The sequence below is a fragment of the Gossypium arboreum genome, chromosome 13 (genome assembly GCF_025698485.1).
Source record: "Gossypium arboreum isolate Shixiya-1 chromosome 13, ASM2569848v2, whole genome shotgun sequence".
NCBI classification, from domain to species: Eukaryota; Viridiplantae; Streptophyta; class Magnoliopsida; order Malvales; family Malvaceae; genus Gossypium; species Gossypium arboreum.
Genome location: NC_069082.1, coordinates 76,406,213 through 76,426,835, shown reverse-complemented (window position 1 = coordinate 76,426,835; position 20,623 = coordinate 76,406,213). Strand labels below are relative to the sequence as shown.

At 37.8% G+C, this 20,623-nt stretch overlaps 2 non-coding genes across 2 annotated transcripts; both read left to right on the top strand.

The window, feature by feature from the left end:
* Positions 1-4,082: 4,082 nt before the first annotated feature.
* Positions 4,083-4,189, top strand: LOC128287737 (small nucleolar RNA R71). Its single transcript, XR_008278437.1, has one exon. It is a non-coding gene; the product is annotated as a small nucleolar RNA R71 (small nucleolar RNA).
* An 11,789-nt stretch (positions 4,190-15,978) lies between these two features.
* LOC128287239 (small nucleolar RNA R71) lies at positions 15,979-16,085 on the top strand. The gene has a single exon (XR_008277934.1). It is a non-coding gene; the product is annotated as a small nucleolar RNA R71 (small nucleolar RNA).
* Positions 16,086-20,623: the final 4,538 nt, after the last annotated feature.

Genomic DNA, 20,623 nt, shown 5'->3' with positions numbered 1-20,623 from the left:
GCCTCCTCCTTGGTAGATTGGGTGAGACGATATTGAGGAGGGTAGGTTCCTCAGCGCTTTTCGATCATCCTCATGCTAAACATGCTCGAGATGCCTTGTGGAGACATCTGGCCAATGAGGGTTAAGAATGATTCTTGGGCTGCAGTGCTGAGGAGCCCGAAGTGTCGAGCCAACCGAGTAACATAGGGCCAATGGAGATGACCCCTTTCCTATGCCGCTTCATCTGGTGCTGAATCGTGAGGGCGACGAAATAGTCAAGGTCAATGACGTGCCCGTGCGACATACACCATAAAATATAGGCGTCGTGAGTGTTGACGACGCTGGTGCTCTCTCGCATTCCTATAATCATGTGAGCTAAAATGGCATGTAGGTACCTCAAACATGGAGGAAGAGCCGATGCCTTAGAGCAGCTAGGATTGTAGGTGGCCCCACATGGTACTAGTGTGTCCCAGCACCGTGAAATAGAATGATGGATATGGTGGTTGAGAGCATGCAAGTCATTCTCCTCTTTGAATTCCTCCGTATATAAACCCAGCATCGTACCGAATTCTGGGATGCTGGGCTGGCAGACTAATCCGCTTAGGCAAAATTGGATTGTGCCGGGATCATCGTAGTTCATCATCACGGTCTGAAGATGAAATATGGAGCATAATTCCATCGTAAGCTCGAGATACGTCGGGTCGATGATCCCAAAGAAAAGCTTCCAAGGGTCAGTGGTTAGGAGGGCCCGAATCACTTCAGCCAACTAAACTTGTTCTACCGCAGCCCAGTCGATACAGTGGCCCGCAATTAAAAGTCGGGGCTGGAGTATTTGGAATAGTTCTTCTTGGGGCCCAATGGGGAACCTCAGGAAAGGGTGGCGAACTTCCGCGGTAGAACCCGAGGAAGATGACGCTCCCTTCCTTTTCTTTGAAGTAAGGACAGCGGCTATTTTACAATGTACTGATGACATGGTACCTGCAAATAGAATCATCAAGTCGTCTTGATGAGTGGTCAAAGTAAAAAGAATACAAATTTTAAATAAAAATCATAATTTCAGCCACAACTATGAACACTTAACAATTTTAATTAAACTAATCCATACTTTTATGGCATTACATGATAGTAGCATGAATAACTAAAAATAAAATAAAATTTTGCAAAGAATATATGGATAAACAAAAATGTCAACACAAAAGGCATGAGAAATCATGGATATTTACGTAAACTATTCAAATGGAGTAGAGAAATCACGTAATGAGTAAGAATTTTAACATGAGAAAGATAATAACTATTCTAGATATAACATTTGTATGATAAAAATAAGAAAGGAACATGAAAATTTTCATATTATTATGACAAATTGCCCTAGAAATCAGTAAAAATAAACGAGAAAAGAGTGAACAAACGCTAGAAAGAGGAGAATGGGCATAAAAAATAGAGTTAGAGGCGGCGCACGGGCATAGCAAGGAGGGCGTGTGGACTTGCAGCGACTAGGGTTAGGGTTTTTGGGTGAAGAAGACAATGAATAGTGCAGCCTATTTATAGATTTTGGGGCCCACGGCCAGGTAACACGCCCGTGTTCCCCAATTTCAGCCCGTGTGATTCACGAATTTTGAATTTGTGCGCTTCTAACATTTAGTACACGTTCGTGTTCCTTGGGCGTGTGGGTGTACACGGTCGTGTCGCACGGCTGTGTCCGGCGTTGTTCGCTTCTCCCACGCCCATGTATGTAGACCCACGCCCGTGTCAATCTAACATGTTTGACCATGGGTGCTAGACACGGGCATGTCGCACGCCCGTGCTGTTTTAACAGGTTCACCCACGGTTCTTCGACATGGGTGTGTGACACACACATGTTGTTTTTACAGGTTCAACCACCACCATGTCACTCGGTTGTGGCATTTTATCGTAGTCCGTGTTTGGAAAAATCATTGCCCTATTTTCACATGGCCCTAAGCATGCCCGTGTGCTTGGACGTGTCTCTGTGGAAGACCTGTATTCAAGAGCTCCGTTAGTAAGTTAGGTGTTGAAGACTAAATTTTAAAGAAGTTAATGCAGTTAGTGCTCAGGTTGCCTCCCGAGAAACGCTTGTTTATAGTCTAAGCGCAACGTACTTCTCCGTTGAATGGTCATGGGGGTTCGAGGAGTTTATACTCCTCATTCTTGCTTTCAATCACATCAAAATAAGGTTTTAAATGGGTGTTGTTTACCTTAAAAGTGTCGAACATGGGGTGACCTACCTCAACTGTACCGAATGGAAAAATACTAAGTATCGTAAGAGGGATTTCTTCATTTGGTCTGGCAGTGACAATGTGAGGATCTCCGGCATCTAGTAAGACTTTATCTCCAACCTTAAGTTGATTTGGAGAGGTATCGAGCTCGTTCTGGTGTAGTTTTGGTTTATCGTGTGTTCTTGGTTTATGTGTTCGCCATTCATCTAGCTCCTCTTATTGCAGCCTTCATTCTTCATGAATAGGTCCTCTACTATTGCTTGAGAATGACTCATGTGCTTCCTTCAAAGTCATTTCCTGCAAAGTAGGTTGTACCATATTGTTAGTTTCAGTAGAATGGGTTAAATGATCACCTTCAATTTTCGATGTGTTGCCAGAATTGCGAGCTTGAGGGGTGATTGTTTTGTCTCCCACACGGAGTGTGAGTTCACCTGTGCCAACATCAATGATGGTTTTAGCAGTTGCTAAAAAAGGCCTTCCTAGAATTAAAGGAGTGTTGCTATCCTCTTCTATGTCTAGAACAATGAAGTCCACGAGAAATATAAATTTATCTATTTTAACTAGCACATCTTCAATAATACCCCTAGGAAATCTTATAGTTTTATCTGTTAATTGAATGCTCATCTTAGTCTGTTTGGGTTTCCCAAGACCTAATTGTTTGAACATTTTGTAGGGCATGACGTTAATACTAGCCCATAAATTAGTTAATGCATTATTAATATCTAAACTACCAATTAAGCAAGAAATTATAAAACTCCCTGGATCTTTTAATTTGTTCAGTAGCTTATTTTGCAGAATAGCTAAGCAAACTGCATTTAGCTTCACATGCGACTCCTTGTTCAACTTTTGCTTATTTTCTAAAAGCTTCTTTAAAAATTTCATTGCGTTTGGCATCTGTGATAGAGCTTCAATAAATGGTAAGTCAATGTGTAATTTTTTTAAAAGTTTAAGGAATTTACCAAATTGTTCATCTGAGCAGTCTTTCCTTGTCGCGTTAGGGTATGGCACACAAGGTTTATATTCGACATTCACTGATTTGTTTTTATTATGACCTACCTCACCTTGGCCTCTGCTTACCATAGTTTCTTGCCTCGGTTCTGGCTTAGACTCAACGAATCCTTCTTCATCTTGAACATTAATCGAGTTGAGTGGTTCCCTTGGGTTGGGTTCAGTATTACTTGGCAAGCTACCTTGTGGTCGTTCGGAGATTAGTTTGGAAAGATGGCCTATCTGAGTTTTGAGCCCTTGGATCGATGCTTGTTGATTTTTAAGTGCTGTCTCGGTGTTCTGGAAATGAGTTTTTGACACCGATATAAACTTTGAGAGCATCTCTTCAAGGTTTGGCTTCTTTTCCTATTGGTAGGGTGGTTGTTGGTAGCCTGGAGGTGGTCTCTGGTTTCCTTGGCCTCCCCATGAGAAATTTGGATGGTTCTTCCAACCTGCATTGTAAGTGTTACTATATGGATTGTCTTGAGATCGAGAATTATTACCCATGTAATTTAACTACTCGTATCCATGTTGTGGCCATAAGGTTGGTATTCCAAATTGCTTGATCCACCTCCACTTGCTTCGCACTGCATTACTGAGTGAACCTGTAAAGAACTAAGAAAACCATCAATTTTCTTATTTAAGAGTTCTACTTGATTAGAGAGCATGGTGACTGAATCGACGTTATAAACACCGTCTATTTTCGTTAGTTTTATCCTCATGACTTGCCACTGATAGTTATTTAGTGACATCTCCTCTATAAACTCATAAGCATCTTCAGGTGTTTTATTATTGATGGTTCCGCCAGTAGTTGCATCAACCATTTACCGAGTCGAAGGACTCAGGCCATTATGGAACGTTTGAACTTGAATCCAAAATGGTAACCCATGGTGAGGGCACCTTCTCAGTAAGTCCTTGTCTCTCTCCCATGCATCGTAAAGAGTTTCTAAGTCCATCTGCACAAACAAAGAGATATCATTACGTAATTTGGTTGTTTTGGCCGATGGAAAATATTTTAATAGAAATTTTACGGTCATTTGTTCCCAAGTAGTGATTGACCCTCGTGGTAATAAGTTCAACCACTGTTTAGCTTTGTTCCTCAATGAAAAAGGGAATAACCGAAGACGAATGGCATCATCAGAAACACCATTAATTTTAAATGTATCGCATAGTTCAAAATTTTTTTTAAGTGAGCATTGGGATCCTCATCTTGCAAACCATCAAAATGAAAAAATTGTTGTATCATTTGAATAGTGTTAGGTTTTAGTTCAAAAGTATTTGCAGCTACAACAGGTCTAACTATGCTCGATTCAGTTCCTGTTAAAGAAGGTTTAGCATAATCATACATAGTGCGTAGAGCAGGATTTTGATTAACCGCAATTACAAGAGGTAGCTAATTGTCTTGGTTTTCAGCCATCTCTTCGGTTGGGGGTTGAGTATCATCCTCTTGCTCGTTCTCTCTTTGGTTTCTGCGAACTGTCCGATTAATTTCTTCGTCAAAAAGTAGTGGTCCTGACGGGTTTTTTCTAGTCATAAACTATAAAAACCTACCAAGAGAAAGAAAAAGTAAATTAATAAATAATAATAAAAATTAAATTAAATTGCAAGAAAAATAAATGGCTAAAGTAATAAAAATTGAGCATTCCTAATATCTTAGTTCCCCGGCAACGGCGCCAAAAACTTGATCGCGTTATTTTGTGATAGGTTTTAAATATTTATAATTAATTGTTCTTAAAACTAACTATTATCTCGATGTAGGCAAGTGTACCTCTCGAACATTAGTATAGTTTTAGCAAGACTGAATTGTCGAACCCAAAGGAATTAAAAGTACTAGTAATGACTGTCTTTTTATTATCTAGCCTAACAATAAAGAGGTTTTGTTTTGACTAACTAATTATCTAAACTAAGAACTCACAGAGAATAGAATTGGGGGATTACTTTTGGGAAAATAGATTCAATTAAGCCAATACCTAAGGAAAAATCCACCTATACTGTACTTGTTATTCTGGCTCCAAATCGGACGATTTATTCATTTAACTTGTTCCGTAGAGATCCCTAAGTTATGTTATTATTCCTATTCAAGACTAATACCATCTAATCCCTAGATTTAATAATTGAGACTTTTCTCTCATTAACACCCTAGGGTTGCATTAACTCGATCTATGGATCCCCTTATTAGGTTTCACCCTAATCCGGTAAAATCTTGTCACCCTATGTCTAGGCGCGCAATCAACTCCGCTTAATTATGACAAATGTACTCTTAGACAGGGTCTATTTCTCCTCTAAATAAGAGCTTATCTTGAATCAGTATCCTAGGATATGAAAACAAGAATGAAGAACAAATAATTAATAACAAGTTAAGTATTTATCATATAATTCAGAAAATAATAACAAGATTCATCTTAGATTTTATTCCCCTTAGGTATTTAGGGGATTTAGTTCATAACTAAAAAGGAAAACATCTTCGAATAATAACGAATACAAAACATAAAGAAAACCCAAAACTCCTGAAGGGAAATTGAGGGGGATCTTCAGTCTTGATGGTGAATGGCTTCTGAGATGGATCAATCGGCTTCCTTCGAGTAATTCCTTCCTTCCTCTCTGTGTGCCTCTCTTTCTTCCTTCTCTAGGGTGTATTTATTGGCTTTGGAATGCCTTGGAGCCCTCAAAATTAGCCTTTTCCAAATTGGACTTAACCTGTGCTCGGTAGGGACACGCCCGTACGCGATTACTTCAGGCTGTGCTCGAGCCTACCAAATTGACACGGCCGTGTGGTCTGCCCGTTTGAGGAAGTCCAAGCCGTGTTTATTTCATACTTTGGTCCATTTTCTCTGTTTTTGGCCCGTTTCTCGTTCCATTCGCTCTCCTATGCTCTCCTAAGTATAAAACATGAAATTAAAGCATTAGGAGCATCAAATTCACCAATTCTAAGGGAAAATCATCCATAAAATGCGTTAAGCATGGGGTAAAAATATGTATATATTACAGTTTATCAATCAGCTCAATGTATAGTAGTGGAGATTTGATTTTCAAGCAAGCCTATGGTAATAACTTTTCATATTGAATAATGAGCACATTTATTGATGTCCTTAAACACCTTGAGTGATTTGAGTAAATCTTTAGTGAGGATGTTAAACTCTGCGATATTTTGATCAAAGGTAATCACTTAGATAAGGGGAGACACCTATGTTTTCATGATAAATTGCTCAACTTGGAATGTTTGAAACTCTGATATATTTTAGTTGAATTTTCAACGTATGAATACTTATGGATTATTTTGAGATATTATTGATAGGGATTATAAATTGAAAAGAGTTTATTTTGATTATGAGTTGAGGATTTTTGCTTGAGGACAAGCAAATGCTTAAGTGTCGGGGTATTTGATTAACTGTAATTTATACATATTTTTTTCCCATGCTTAGCCCATTTATGAATGGTTTCTCCTTAGATTTGGTGAATTCGATGCTCTGAATCCTTTAATTTCATGTTTTATACTTAGGGCAGCATAGGAGAGTAAAAAGAGCAAGAAATAGGCCGAAAATGGAGAAAATGGACCCACGTGGGTAATCAACACGGCCTGGACTTCCTCACACGGGCGTGTCACATGGTCATGTCCGTTTGGCAGGATTGAAGTACAACTTACACGGGTAGACTACAAACCCGTGCCTATTCAATAGCCTTGACCACGGGCAGGAGTAATCACACACGGGCATGTCACACGGGCGTGTCCCTGCCGAGCCCAAGTATAGTCTTATTTGGAAAAGGCCCACTTTTAGGGCTCTTAGGCATCGAAAAGCCTATTTAAACATCTGAGGAGGCAATTAAGAAGGGGACACAGAGTAGGAAGCAGGGAATTACTCAAGAAAAGCTGATTGATCCATCTTAGAAGTCGGATTCTCATCAAGACTGAAGATCTTCCTTCAAGTTCCTTCAGGAGTTTTGGGTTTTCTTATGTTTTGTTATCTTTATGCTTTTAAGATGTTTTCTTTCATAAGTATGAACTAAACCCTCTAAATACCTATGGGGAATGAAACCTAAGACGGATCTTGTTATTATTATCTGAATTGTATGATAAATATTTGACTTGTTCTTAATTATGTGTTCTTAATTCTTGTTTTGATATTCCAAGATATTGATTCAAGTTATGCTCTTATTCTGAGGAGGAATAGACCCTGTCTAAGAGTAAATTTGTCATAATTAAGCGGAGTTGATTGCATGCCTAAAGATAGGGTGATCAGATTTTGTCGGATTAGGGTGAAACCTAATAAGGGAATCCATAGATCGAGTTAACGCAATTCTAGGGTTTTAATTAGAAAGAGATTTCAATTATTCAACCTAGGGTTAGAGGTTATTAGTCTCGAGAGAGATAATAATATAACTTAGGGATTTCTACGGATCAAGTCAAATGAATAAATTGTCTGACTCATAGTCAAATAACAAGTGAAGTCTAGGTGGATTTTTCCTTAGGCATTGTCTTAATCACATCGAATTTTCCCAAAAGTATTTTCCCAAATTTTCTTTCTGTGCATTCTTAGTTTAGTAATTAGTTTAGATAACCAAACCTCTGAATTTTTAGGCTAGATAATAAAAAGGAAGTAAATACTAGTACTCGTGTTCATTTGGGTTCGACAATCTGATTTTGCTGAACTACACTATGTTCGATAGGTACACTTGCCTTAATTATGATAATAAGTTAGTCTCAAGAACGATTCATTCATAAATCTTTAAAACCTGTCACGAATATCACGTATCAATTGATTTTGCTATGAATGATGTTGTAATTTAAATGTTTTAAATTTTTGATAGTTTTGAATTGTAAACTTCTGGTAATGCTTCGTAAACCTATTCCGGCAAAGGATATAGGTTAGGGGTGTTACAATCAATCTGGCGGGCTTAGAAGAAACTGTGCATTATGTCAAATAGTCTTTAGCTCAACTACACCATACACATGAGGAAGCTATAAGATAGATTAAAGAGTTTGACTCCTCCATCTCTTCTTGGATGGAAAAATATGAAATTTTAGAAATTCGGGCCAAGCAGATAGAAGAAGAAATCAATCGACTAAGGGTCAGAAAGTCATCTTTGGATGAGAAATTAAAATTTCAAGAACAATGAAATTTATCAGAGTTGAAGCATCTACGCCAATCCAATGAGGAAGCTCTGAAACAAATTAACAGGAGGACACTAAAAAGATTCTGGCAGAGGCCTTGCCCCTACTACGATCCAACCTGGCCCTTCACACCAAGTTGTTGTGGGTCCTTGATCGCGTGATTCGTAACAAGTAATAAATATTTATAATGAAGATCAAACCTAGACTAACTATTATCACGACGAAAAGACAAGCGCACCTATCGAACAATAGTATAGTAATGGCAAGATCGGGATATCGTACCCAAGGGAACCAAAAGTACTTGTAATAACTATCTTTTTATTATCTAATCTAGAAATAGAGAGAGGTTGTTTATTAAACTAATTAATTAATTAAACTAAGTAAAGAGAAAAGTTGGAAAAAGACTTCAAGAAAATTAATTTGATAAAGACGACACCCAAGGAGGAATCCACCTAGATTTCACTTGTTATCTGACTCTGAACCGGATGATTTATTCACTTGATTTGATCCGTGAGACTCCCTAACCTATGTTATTATCCCTTTCGAGACTAATAACGTCTAACCCTCAATTGAATTAATCAAAATTTCTTCCTTAATTAAAACCCCAAGGGCAGTAGCAAATCACTCTATGGACTCCCATATTAGGTTTCACCCTAATCCGGCAAAATCATGTAACTCTATTTCTAGGCGTTTGATTAACTCCGCTTAATTATGCCAAATCTACTCGTAGATAGGGACTTTGGCTCCTCTGCATAAGCACATCAAATCATGAATTAATACCCGAAATATTAACTCAAGCATTAAGAACAGATAATTAAGAACAAATCAAGTATTTATCATACAGTTCAGATAATAATAACAAGATCCATCATAGGTTTCAACCCCCTTAGGTATCTAAAGGGTTTAATTCATAATAAGATAAGAGTACATCTCAAAAGTATGTAAATAACAAAACATAAAGAAAACTCTAAAACCCTTGAAGGAATTCTGAGAGAGATCTTCAGTCTTGGAGTAGCTCCGGCTTTTGGGATGGATCGTCTGACTTCCTTCAAGTAATTCCTGGTGTGTGGTTCTGTATTCCAGAAAAGTTCTGGAAGAGGGCTCTTTTCTAGGTCATACTTAGGGTGTTTATGTAGGCTTTGGATTGGCTTTCTTCCTCCCTAAGTACCCTTTTTTCGTGTAAAATACAACTATTTAAAAAAGGACACGCCCGTATGCCACGACCGTGTGACGTGTTTGCCAGGCCGTGTTTGATCCGTTAAATTGCACACGATTGTGCGGGTCAATGGCCAGGCTGCATGAATCGTGAGAGCCTTGGTCGACACCCTTGAAGGACACAGGCGTATGAATAGCCCGTGTGGCAAGGCTTAGGCCGTGTGATCTTTTCGATTTGGTCTTTTTGTCCCTTTTTAGCTCGTTTTTGGTCCTTTTAACTTTTGGTGCTCTCCTGAGTACAAAACATGAAATAACCGGATTAAGAGCACCAAAATCCACAAATCTAGTAGTAAACATCCATAAATATGCTAAGTATTTGGGGTAAAACTATGTATAATTTGGCATTCATCAAATACCCCCACACTTAAGCATTTTCTTTTCCTCAAGCAAAACTCTCATTTACTGCTAGAATTCATTCCTCTCAATCACATAATCATTACTGATAATGTTACAAGTTATCCCACAAAAAATCATATAGTGAGAATTCAACTATAGGGGCATTAAAAACCTCAAACAATCTAAATCGAATATTTTGATAATAAAATCGTAGGTAATCTCCTTCCTTTAAGTAATTAACTTTAGTCCTAGATATACAAGAGATGACATCCTCACTAAAGATTCACTCAAATCACTCAAAGTGTTTAAGGTTCAAGATTAAGCACTTGATTGTCTAACATGAGAAGTTATTACCATAGGCTTGCAAGAAAATCAAATCTCCACCACTTGTAAATGATATGATACACTAATCAAAAGTTCTTTGCATGGTTGTAACGGGGTTTAGGTTACAAGTATGGATACAAGCTGAAAAGATAAAGGTTAGAATCGAGATAATTTCAATATATTACCCCATTATTAAAAACTTAATTACTGAACCACAAACAAATATCTATAACAATATTACATGAGCTCATGACAACTTTAGCTTGTTGAGAATAATAATACTGAGTTTTTTTTTTTAGAACGAATTAAGCCATTACAATATAAAAATCATACTTCATGATTCAGTAACAAAAAATGGTGAACATAGTGAGGTAACAATATTAAATTTTATCTCGATAAAAAAAAAGGTAAATTAAGTAGGAGGATTTCAACAATAATAGGTTAATGGGTTAATGATGAAGGTTAATTAATAAAAAAAAAGTTAGTAGGCTCAAAGGGGGTTCACTAAGGGTTTAATTATGTGGGAAGGCCTTTTATGGAATAAATGGGTTAAATCCTAACTGCCTTTATCATCTCAATATATCAAATCATATGTGTGATCTCGACATGTATAATCGAAGCAAGTTCTAGAATAACAGTTCAATGTTGACACACTCAAACCACAAAAGAAGTGAGCAAGAAAGAAAGCTATATGCTCAAAAGGATAAAAAACCTCACCAAAAATTTGGGTTTTTGATGTCATTCCTATATACTTAAGATTTCAAGATAATACCTCAATTTAGGAAAATAGTCTAAAAATTTTAGTTCTCAAAATATCAACTTATCATGCTCGATTCTCTAACGTCCTATAATCAAATAATCATGCATAATTCCCATGGTCTAATTCATGACATATCAACAATAATTATAGATCAATCAGAATTCATTCGATCAAGATTATGAGAAAATTACTTCAGTACAAGACCAAATTCAGGGATTTGAGAATAATACAAAAAGTTAGGTTTCATGTTCACCCCCCACACTTAAGATGTACATTGCCCTCAATGTACAAAGATAGATTATTCAAAATAAAGAAAATCATAAGAGGAAAGTAGGTGAAACTCCCTGTTATATGGATGCAGAGCTTGATTCTAAGGCTGGAGTGTTTAGGGAAAGTTGTAGCTGCCATTGTTCTTGGCTAGATGAAGAAATGGGTCGTTGAACATGGCATTCATTTTGTATTGTTCCCTATTTGTTTCCTCTTTCTGTAAAATATTCCTAGCAGCTTTGCTTGGAAGTCTGTAGAATCATGAAGAGCTTATTAAGAGTTGGTGTAGAAGAGAGCGTAGTGGGATTACTTGTTAGAAATACCAGAAAAATGAAGTAAGTAGAATTTACTAATATAGATATGTCTTTCAAAAGAAAATAATAAAATTAAAATGAAATTAAAAATAAAAAGAAGAATAAAAATAAAAATAAAAAGATAAGAGGATTCAATGATCCTCGTCGGTGGGGCGCTCAGGTGGTGGCGCTAGAGTGGTGATGTGAAAGAGCTGGCACAGCTGCTGCATGTCATCCATTTGTCTATCACGTCGCCGATCTAGCTCAAGAATCATCTCGAACTGTGTAGTGTAATACTGCTCGAAGTGAGTGAGTCGGTTGGAAATGTGTGCCAATGAAGTAGCCGCATGAACTGGTCGTTCCCTAGGTGAAGTGGTCGAAGGCTCCTCGTGTTGTGGGGGACATTATTAGGAATGTCCTCAAGATCCTCCTCGTCAATGGGATGAGTGAGACGTTACTGATGAGGATCGGTCCCATGTCGGCGCTCGATCATCCTCATGTGTAACATAGTCGTGATGCCCTGTGGGGACATCTGACCTATCAGTGTAAGCACTAATGACTAGGCCACGGTGTTGAGTAGGCTGAAGTGTCTGGCAAGGTGCATCACGTAAGGGCCGATAGAGATCACTCTCTTTCGATGCCACTCGGTTTGATGATGAATGGCGAAGGCGATAAAGTATGCCAAGTTAGTCACGTGTGCATTCGCCATGCACCATAAATAGTAGGCGTCGTGGGTGTTGACAACGCCGGTGCTCCCTCTCCTTCCAGTCATGGTGTGTGCCAATATGGCATGGAAATACCGTAGGGAAGGGGGGAGAGCTGAGGCCTTCGAGCGGCTGGGGTCGTAGGTGGAAGAGAGTGGTGCCAAAGCCTTCCAGCACAAGGAGGGAGAAATGTGGATATTGCGTGGTAGTGCATTCATGTCCTCCTCCTCCATAAACTCATCAGTGTAAAGTCCCAGAGCGACTCCAAACTCTGGGACACTCATCGCGCGAACTAGACTGCGTAATCGGAAGTGAATGGTGCCGGGGTCACCATTGTTCGTCATCACCACCTGTAAATGAAAAGTAGAGCATAATTCTAAAGTTAGCTCTAAATAAGTGGGTTCGGTGATAGCGAAGAACCGTTCCCATGGGTCTGTGGATAGAAGGGCGCGGATGGCATCAGCTAGCTGGACTTGCTCTATGGTAGCCCAGTCGATGCAGCAACCTGTAGTGAGGGGTCGTGCACGAGTATCTGAAATAGCTCTTCCTACGAAGCTTGCAGAAATTCATGAAACGGGTGCCGAACTTCGACTGTAGCATATACCGAGGAAGAACCCCGTCCCCTACGTCTCTTTAAGGATGGGACCACGACCTTCTTGCCTTTCGATGACGACATAATGTACCTAAAAATGTATGATCATTTATAGAATCGAATATGCATTAGCAGATAAGCAGGAGGCCTAAAACTAGCATATGCTAACAATTCAAACATAGAAAATACTAAAGCAAATTCCTAACTTAATTAGAATAAATTGGAAAATATTAACAATATCTATGTAGAGTATATAGAATACTAATGTAGCAACACAAATTAAACAAACAAGGTTGAGATAGTGAACCAAAGACTGCGGTATGGTGGTGCACGGGCGTGTTGGTGGCGAGCACGGGCGTGTGATGCAAGGATATAGCCGTGTAGAGGAAAAAATAGAGGGTATAGAGAGGGGAAAGTGGGGATTAATGCAAGGGAAGTGGATTTGAGGGTGGTTTGGGGGTTGGGGAGGTGAGAATCTGGGGAATGGTGGCCGGAATAGGGATTAGGGAGTGGGGAAGGGTAAATGTCGGCTAGGGTTATGAAAGGAAGAAGAAGATGAATAGTGGCTTACTTATATAGGGGAGGGTTACATGGCCTAGGGCCACACCCGTGTACTTTGAGGGTGAGCCTGTGTTTTTTGAATTTTTCGATTTAAGTCATGCCCGGCGACTATCCCACACCCGTGTGTCTTGGGCATGTGTGGCATACGGCCATATCGCACGGCCGTGCCTAGCTTTGTTCGCTTCTCCCAAGCCCGTGTGTTAGGGAACCACGCCCGTGTATTGTTGTCCACGGCTTAACGGCACAGGCGTGTCACACGTCCGAGTCGAAGAAACAGAATCGAGCCTTGCCCCTGACACGCCCATGGTTGTTCATTCGAACGCCTGTGGTCACCTATGAAGTTCACCCACGGCCATGTCGCATGGCCATGGGGATTTATCGCATCCCATGTTTTGGGGAAATCATGTGCTACTTTCACACGGTTGTATCACACGACCGTGTCTCTTCCCCTGGTTTTCCATGGCTTTAGGCACGCCCGTGTTCCTGGCCGTGTGTTCTGAAAAACTTTTCAATTCAAAAATATATTTTTTTATTTAAAGTGTTAGAAATAAGAAATCAAAATATGTTAGTGCTCGGGTTGCCTCATGAGAAGTGCTTATTTATAGTCTAAGCTCGACTTACCTCTCTAGTGGATGGTTAGGCTGGTTTGACGAGTTCATATTCCTTGTTCCTGTTATTAGCCTTGACAAAATAAGGTTTTAGATGGGTATTGTTTACCTTAAAAGTGCCGAACTTGGAGTGACTTACCTCGACTGTACTGAATGGGAAAATACTAAGTACCGTAAGAGGTGTTTCTTTATTCGGGTTGGTCTTAACAATGTGAGGGTCCACGGCATCTAGTAAAACTTTATCTCCAACCTTAAGTAAATTTGGGGAGGTATCAAACTTATTCTGGCATAATTTTGATTTATCGTGTGTTCTCAGTTTATGTGATTGCCATTTATCTAGCTCCTCTATTTGAAGTCTTCGTTCCTCATGGGTGTCTTTTTCTCTACATGATAATAGTGCATTGTCTTCATTGTCTTCGTTGGAGGAGGTTCCTGGAAGGACGATTGAATATTAGTTTTATCATCGACAGGTTTTATAGCATGATCTTGAGTTTTAGAGGTTTTGAATGAGTTGCGTGCTTGGAGTGTTACTGTGTCGTCACCTGCACGAAGTGTTAGCTCTCCTGTGCCTACATTAATAATGGTTCTGGAAGTTGCTAAAAAGGGTCGTCCTAAAATTAAAGGTACCTCATTATCCTTATCCATATCAAAGACGACAAAGTCTATTGGGTAAATAAATTTATCAATTTTAACGACAACATCTTCAATAATACCCTTAGGAAATCTAACTGTTTTGTCAGCCAATTGTATGCTCATCCTAGTCTGTTTGGGTTTACCAAGACCTAGTCGTTTAAACATTTTATATGGCATAAGATTTATACTTGCCCCTAGATCAGCTGAAGCATTATTCACAGATAAACTACCATTTAAACAAGGAATTGTAAAACTCATTGGATCTTTCAATTTGTTAGGTAGCGTAATCTTTAGAATAGCTGAGCAGACTGCATTGAGTTCCACATGTGATGTAGCGTCTAATTTTCTTTTATTGGTCAGAAGTTCCTTTAAGAATTTTGCTGAGTTGGGCATCTGCAAAAGAACTTCAATAAATGGTAAGTTAATATATAATTTTTTTAAGAGTTTGACAAACTTATTGAATTGTTCTTCTATTCTATCTTTTGTCATCGCTTTAGGATATGGCACATGAGGTTCATAATACGTACTTACCTGTTTAGGATCATCGCCGTTTACCTCTTCTCGACCTTTGTTCATCGCGTTGTCTTGCTGTAATTCTAGCTCAGGTGCAATGAATCCTTCCTTATCTTGAGTACTAATTGCATTGAGGTTTTCACTCGGATTAGGTTCAGTATTACTGGGTGAGCTACCTTATGGTCGTTCAGAGATTAGTTTAGATAGCTGGCCTATCTGAGTTTTGAGCCCTTGGATCGTTGCTTGTTGATTCTTAAGTGCTGTCTTGGTATTTTGGAAATGGGTTTTTGACACCGAGATGAATTTAGAAAGCATCTCTTCAAGGTTTGGTTTCTTCTCTTGTTGATAAGGTGGCTGTTGAGAACCTTGAGGATTTTGTGGCTTTTGATTCCCTTGACCACCCCAGGAGAAATTTGGGTGGTTCCTCCAACCTGCATTATAAGTATTACTGTATGGGTTATTTTGAGATCGGAAGTTATTGTTACCCATATAGTTGACTTGTTCTTCTTCAGTTGTAGGATTGAAGGATTGGTATTTTGTATGCACACTTCCGCCACTTGAGTCACACATCATTACTGGATGTACCTGCGTAGAACCAAGTAAACCGTCAATCTTTTTATTGAGAAGTTCTACCTAGTTAGAGAGCATGGTGATCGAATCGATGTTATAAACGCCGGCTGTTTTCGTTGGCTTTGTCCTCATAACTTGCCACTGATAGTTATTCAGTGACATCTCCTTTATAAATTCGTAGGCATCTTCCAGTGTTTTATTTTTGATAGTTTCGCCAGCAGCTGCGTCAACCATTTGCCGAGTCGAGGGATTCAGACCATTGTGGAATGTTTGTACTTGCAGCCAAAGTGGTAACCCATGGTGAGGGCACCTTCTCAGTCAGTCCTCGTATCTCCCCCATGCATCGTAAAGTTTTTCTAAATCCATCTGCACAAAAGAAGAGGTATCATTACGTAATTTAACCATTTTAGCCGGCGAAAAATATTTTAGTAAAATTTCTCGGTCATTTGTTCCCAAGTAGTGATAGACCCTCGTGGTACCGAGTTCAACCACTGTTTAGCTTTGTTTCTCATTGAAAATGGAAACAACTGAAGACGTATGGCATCATCATAAACGCCATTGATTTTGAATGTATCACAAAATTCCAGGAAATTTGCTAAGTGAGCGTTGGGATCTTCATCCTGCAAACGATCAATCTGAAGGAATTGCTGTATCATCTGAATAGTGTTAGGTTTTAGTTCAAAAGTATTTGCAGCTACAGCAGGCCTAACTATGCTAGATTCAGTTCCTATTAAAAAGGTTTAGCATAATCATACGTAGTACGTAGAGCAGGATTTTGATTAGCCGCAATTACAAGAGGTAGCTGATCGCCTTGGTTTTCATCCATCTTGTCGGTTGGAGGTTGAGTATTGTCTTCTTGCTTTTTCTCCATGTATCTTAAGGTGCGCCTTATTTCTCTTTGATTTTTGCGAATTGTACAATCGATTTCTTCGTCAAAAAGTAATGGTCCTGACGGGTTTCTTCTAGTCATAAACTATAAAAACCTTCCAAGAGAGAAAAAAAGTAAATTAATAAATAATGAAATAAAATAAAATTGCAAGAAAAATAAATGACTAAAGCAATAAAAATTTAGCGTTCCTAATATTTCAGCTCCCCGGCAACGGCACCAAAAACTTGATTGCATGATTCGTAATAAGTAATAAATATTTATAATGAAGATCAAACCTAGACTAACATTATCACGACGAAAAGGCAAGCGCACATATCGAACAATAGTATAGTAATGGCAAGACCGGGCTATCGTACACAAGGGAACCAAAAGTACTAGTAATAACTATCTTTTTATTATCTAACCTAGAAATAGAGAGGGGTTGTTTATTAAACTAATTAAATAATTAAACTAAGTAAAGAGAAAACTTGGAAACAGACTTGAAGAAAATTAATTTGATAAAGACGACACCTAAGAAGGAATCCACCTAGATTCCACTTATTATGTGACTCTGAACCAGACGATTTATTCACTTGACTTGATCCGTGAGACTCCCTAACCTTTGTTATTATCCCTTTCGAGACTAATAACGTCTAACCCTCAGTTGAATGAATCAAAATTTCTTTCTTAATTAAAACCCCTAGGGAAGCAGTAAATCACTCTATGGACTCCCATATTAGGTTTCACCCTAATCCGACAAAATCTCGTAACCCTATTTCTAGGCGTTCGATCAACTCCTCTTGATTATGCCAAATCAACTCTTAGATAAGGACTTTTGCTCCTCTGCATAAGCACATCAAATCATGAATTAATACCCGGAATATTAACTCAAGCATTAAGAACACATAATTAAGAACAAATCAAGTATTTATCATACAGTTTAGATAATAATAACAAGATCTAACATAGGTTTCAACCCCCTTAGATATCTAAGGGGTTTAGTTCATAATAAGATAAGAGTACATCTCAAAAGTATGTAAATAACAAAACATAAAGAAAACTCTAAAACCCCTGTAGGAATTTTGAGAGAGATCTTCAGTCTTGGAGTAGCTCTGGCTTTTGGGATGGATCGTCTGGCTTCTTTCAATTAATTCCTGGCATGTGGTTCTGTATTCCAGAAAAGTTCTAGAAGAGGGCCCTTTTCTAGGTCATACTTAGGGTGTTTATATAGGCTTTGGATTGGCTTTCTTCCTCCCTAAGTACCCTTTTCTGTGTAAAATACAACTTTTTGAAAAAGGGACACACCCGTATGCCACGACCGTGTGACGTGTTTGGCAGGCTGTGTTCGATCTGTTAAATTGCACACGGTCATGTGGGTCAATGACTAGGACGTGTGAATCATGAGAGCCTTGGTCGACACTCTAGAAGGACACGGGCGTGTGAGCAGCCCAAGTGGCAAGGTTAGGCCGTGTGATCTTCTCGATTTGGTCTATTTTGTCCCTTTTTAGCTCGTTTTTGGATTCTTTTGACTTTTGGTGCTCTCCTGAGTACAAAACATGAAATAATCGGATTAAGAGCACCAAAATCCACAAATCTAGTAGTAAACATCCATAAATATGCTAAGTTTTGGGGTAAAACTATGTATAATTTGGCGTTCATCAGTCCTCTTAGTCTGAGTTGGGTGAACTTCAATTACCTCCAGAAGGTCATCACTGATTCCTTGAACTTTAATGATTATAAACTTAAAAGATAAGATTTAAAGAAGTTTCAGAGGGAATAGAGGCAATCAACAAACTTTGTCACATCCTAAGTTTGGCGGATATGTGTTTAAAGCGTAGAAGTTATCTGTTTGGCGTAGTATAATACGCCATTTTACAGTTTTCTGGTGAATTGGAATGTGGTGCATAGTAACCCCCATAGGGGTGAACAAAGGTTTTAGGTTATTCTTATTATGTTATATAAGAGATAAGCTGAGTGAAAGTTATCGTCAAATTTGTAGTGCGTCCAGTTTATTTAAGCACTCTGCTAGATGGGTTTCGTGATATTATCTAGTTTATTACCAAGACAAGACTCTTATTTATAATACTCCGGGTTTTTTGTAGGCCAAATAAAGGACAACTACTGATTTAATGACACTTGTTATCGTCCACTAATGAAGGATGAGTATATATGGTGAGAGGAGATTATTGTGAGGGCTCTTCCTTCCTTCAACAACACTTATTGAATCTTTTGTCACTTAAATGTTCCTTCATTCTTTGTTAGACTGTAAATTAAAAAATTTTAGAATAATCGTTGGATGTTATATCTCTTGGTAAGTATTATAGCTCTGCATGTTAAGTTTTGAAAGAGTATGATTTTTAAGAGTTATATGAACAATAATTTATGAATACTAGGCCTTGCATGATGGTTATTTATGACTTGGATGTTATCAGATTTTAATGTTGAATTTATGTTCTTTAAGTAGTTGTTGTTGTTGGGTTGTGATGGATGTCTGAGTCTAGAGCTTCCAACTATAGTTTAGGTAAGGAACAAATGAGTCTCTATCCTAACTCTTGCATGAAAACTATTCAATTAAAAGTATATATATAGATATATAAATGGTAAGGACATCTTTGGTAATCGATAAGTAAATGAAGAATAGGAAAGATGACATGTGTGTAATGATGATATGTATAAAGCTTTGTTTTAAAAGAATGTTGACTGGAAACTATTATAACGCTTAGGTTTGTACAAGTGTACACAGTCATTATCAAGTAATAAATAAGTAAAAGAGTTATAGTCTCCATAGGGACTGTAAATGTTAATTAAATATTGCAAAATTAAGAATTTACAAGTTGTTAAAGGAAACACAATAATTTGGGTGATAGATGTTAAAATTAAATTAAATTAAATCAATCTAAATGTAAATGAGATGAAATGCAATGCAAGGTAATAATTTAGTAGTAAATTCACAAGTTTCAACAATAATAACATGAATGAGCTAGAGTAATAACAACATTTGATTCAATTCATCTTTCATTGTGTTTGAAAATGTTCCAAAAAATATTTCATGGCAACTTGATCTTTCATTAACTTGAAACCAGTTAGAAGTTCTTTCAAAATCTTATATTTAGAAAATAATCATACTACCATGATCATATTTAACTAAGGGTTTCTTATAGTTTATGAGAAGTAGCAAGAATGAATTAGTTTTGAGACAAATTAATCACAAAAATCTAAAAGTTATGCAAGGTAATTAAGCTCTCTCGAGTTATTACAAAACTTTAATTTAATCGAGCTAGGATCTAAATCAAGCATGCACCTTTCAATTATTGCGTCTATTAATCATCATCTAGCTAGGATTGATCAACTAACTCTAGTGCATTCAATCAAATTTTAATGAATGAAATACATGCATGAGTTTAATTGAAAGTATGAATGATTGAGGCACAGAACATCATAAATATGAATAATATGAACTTCATCAATTTAATGTAATCATTCTAGCTAGACAAAATTAAGCTATCATTGTTAATGGAAAAACATCAAAATAATTTGAAACATATTTGAATAATTAAGAAGAAGTGAAAGGAAAAACAAACTCTTTGGTAAGTTTGGTGACAAATCATGGAGGCTTCCTCCATTTCTCACAGCCGCTTCTCCACAAACTGCTCCTCAAGGTGGCTATTGTGTGTAAAATAACTAATGCAATTGTGTAAGTGTACACACCATTCAGGTAATAAAGTGATAAGTAAGTATTATTTCCACAAGGATCAGAAATTCGTAAGAAATTAAGTATGTTATTATAATACTGTTAATTATACTAAAATATTAGGAAATAATCTCAAAGTGAATAAGAAACTAGAATAATGAATTACTGAAATTGAATGATAAAGAACAAAGAATTGATATGATAAATAAAATGATGTGTCAATTCACATAGAATATCAAGAGTATTTCTGTTGTTGAATGAAGAAGGCTGGAATTGTTCAGAAGGAATGCTCATATCAAGATAATGCCATGGCAAAATATTGTCCAATCTACTGCCTAGATATTCGCTATTGTGACCTACCTCTTTCGTTAGCTAGAT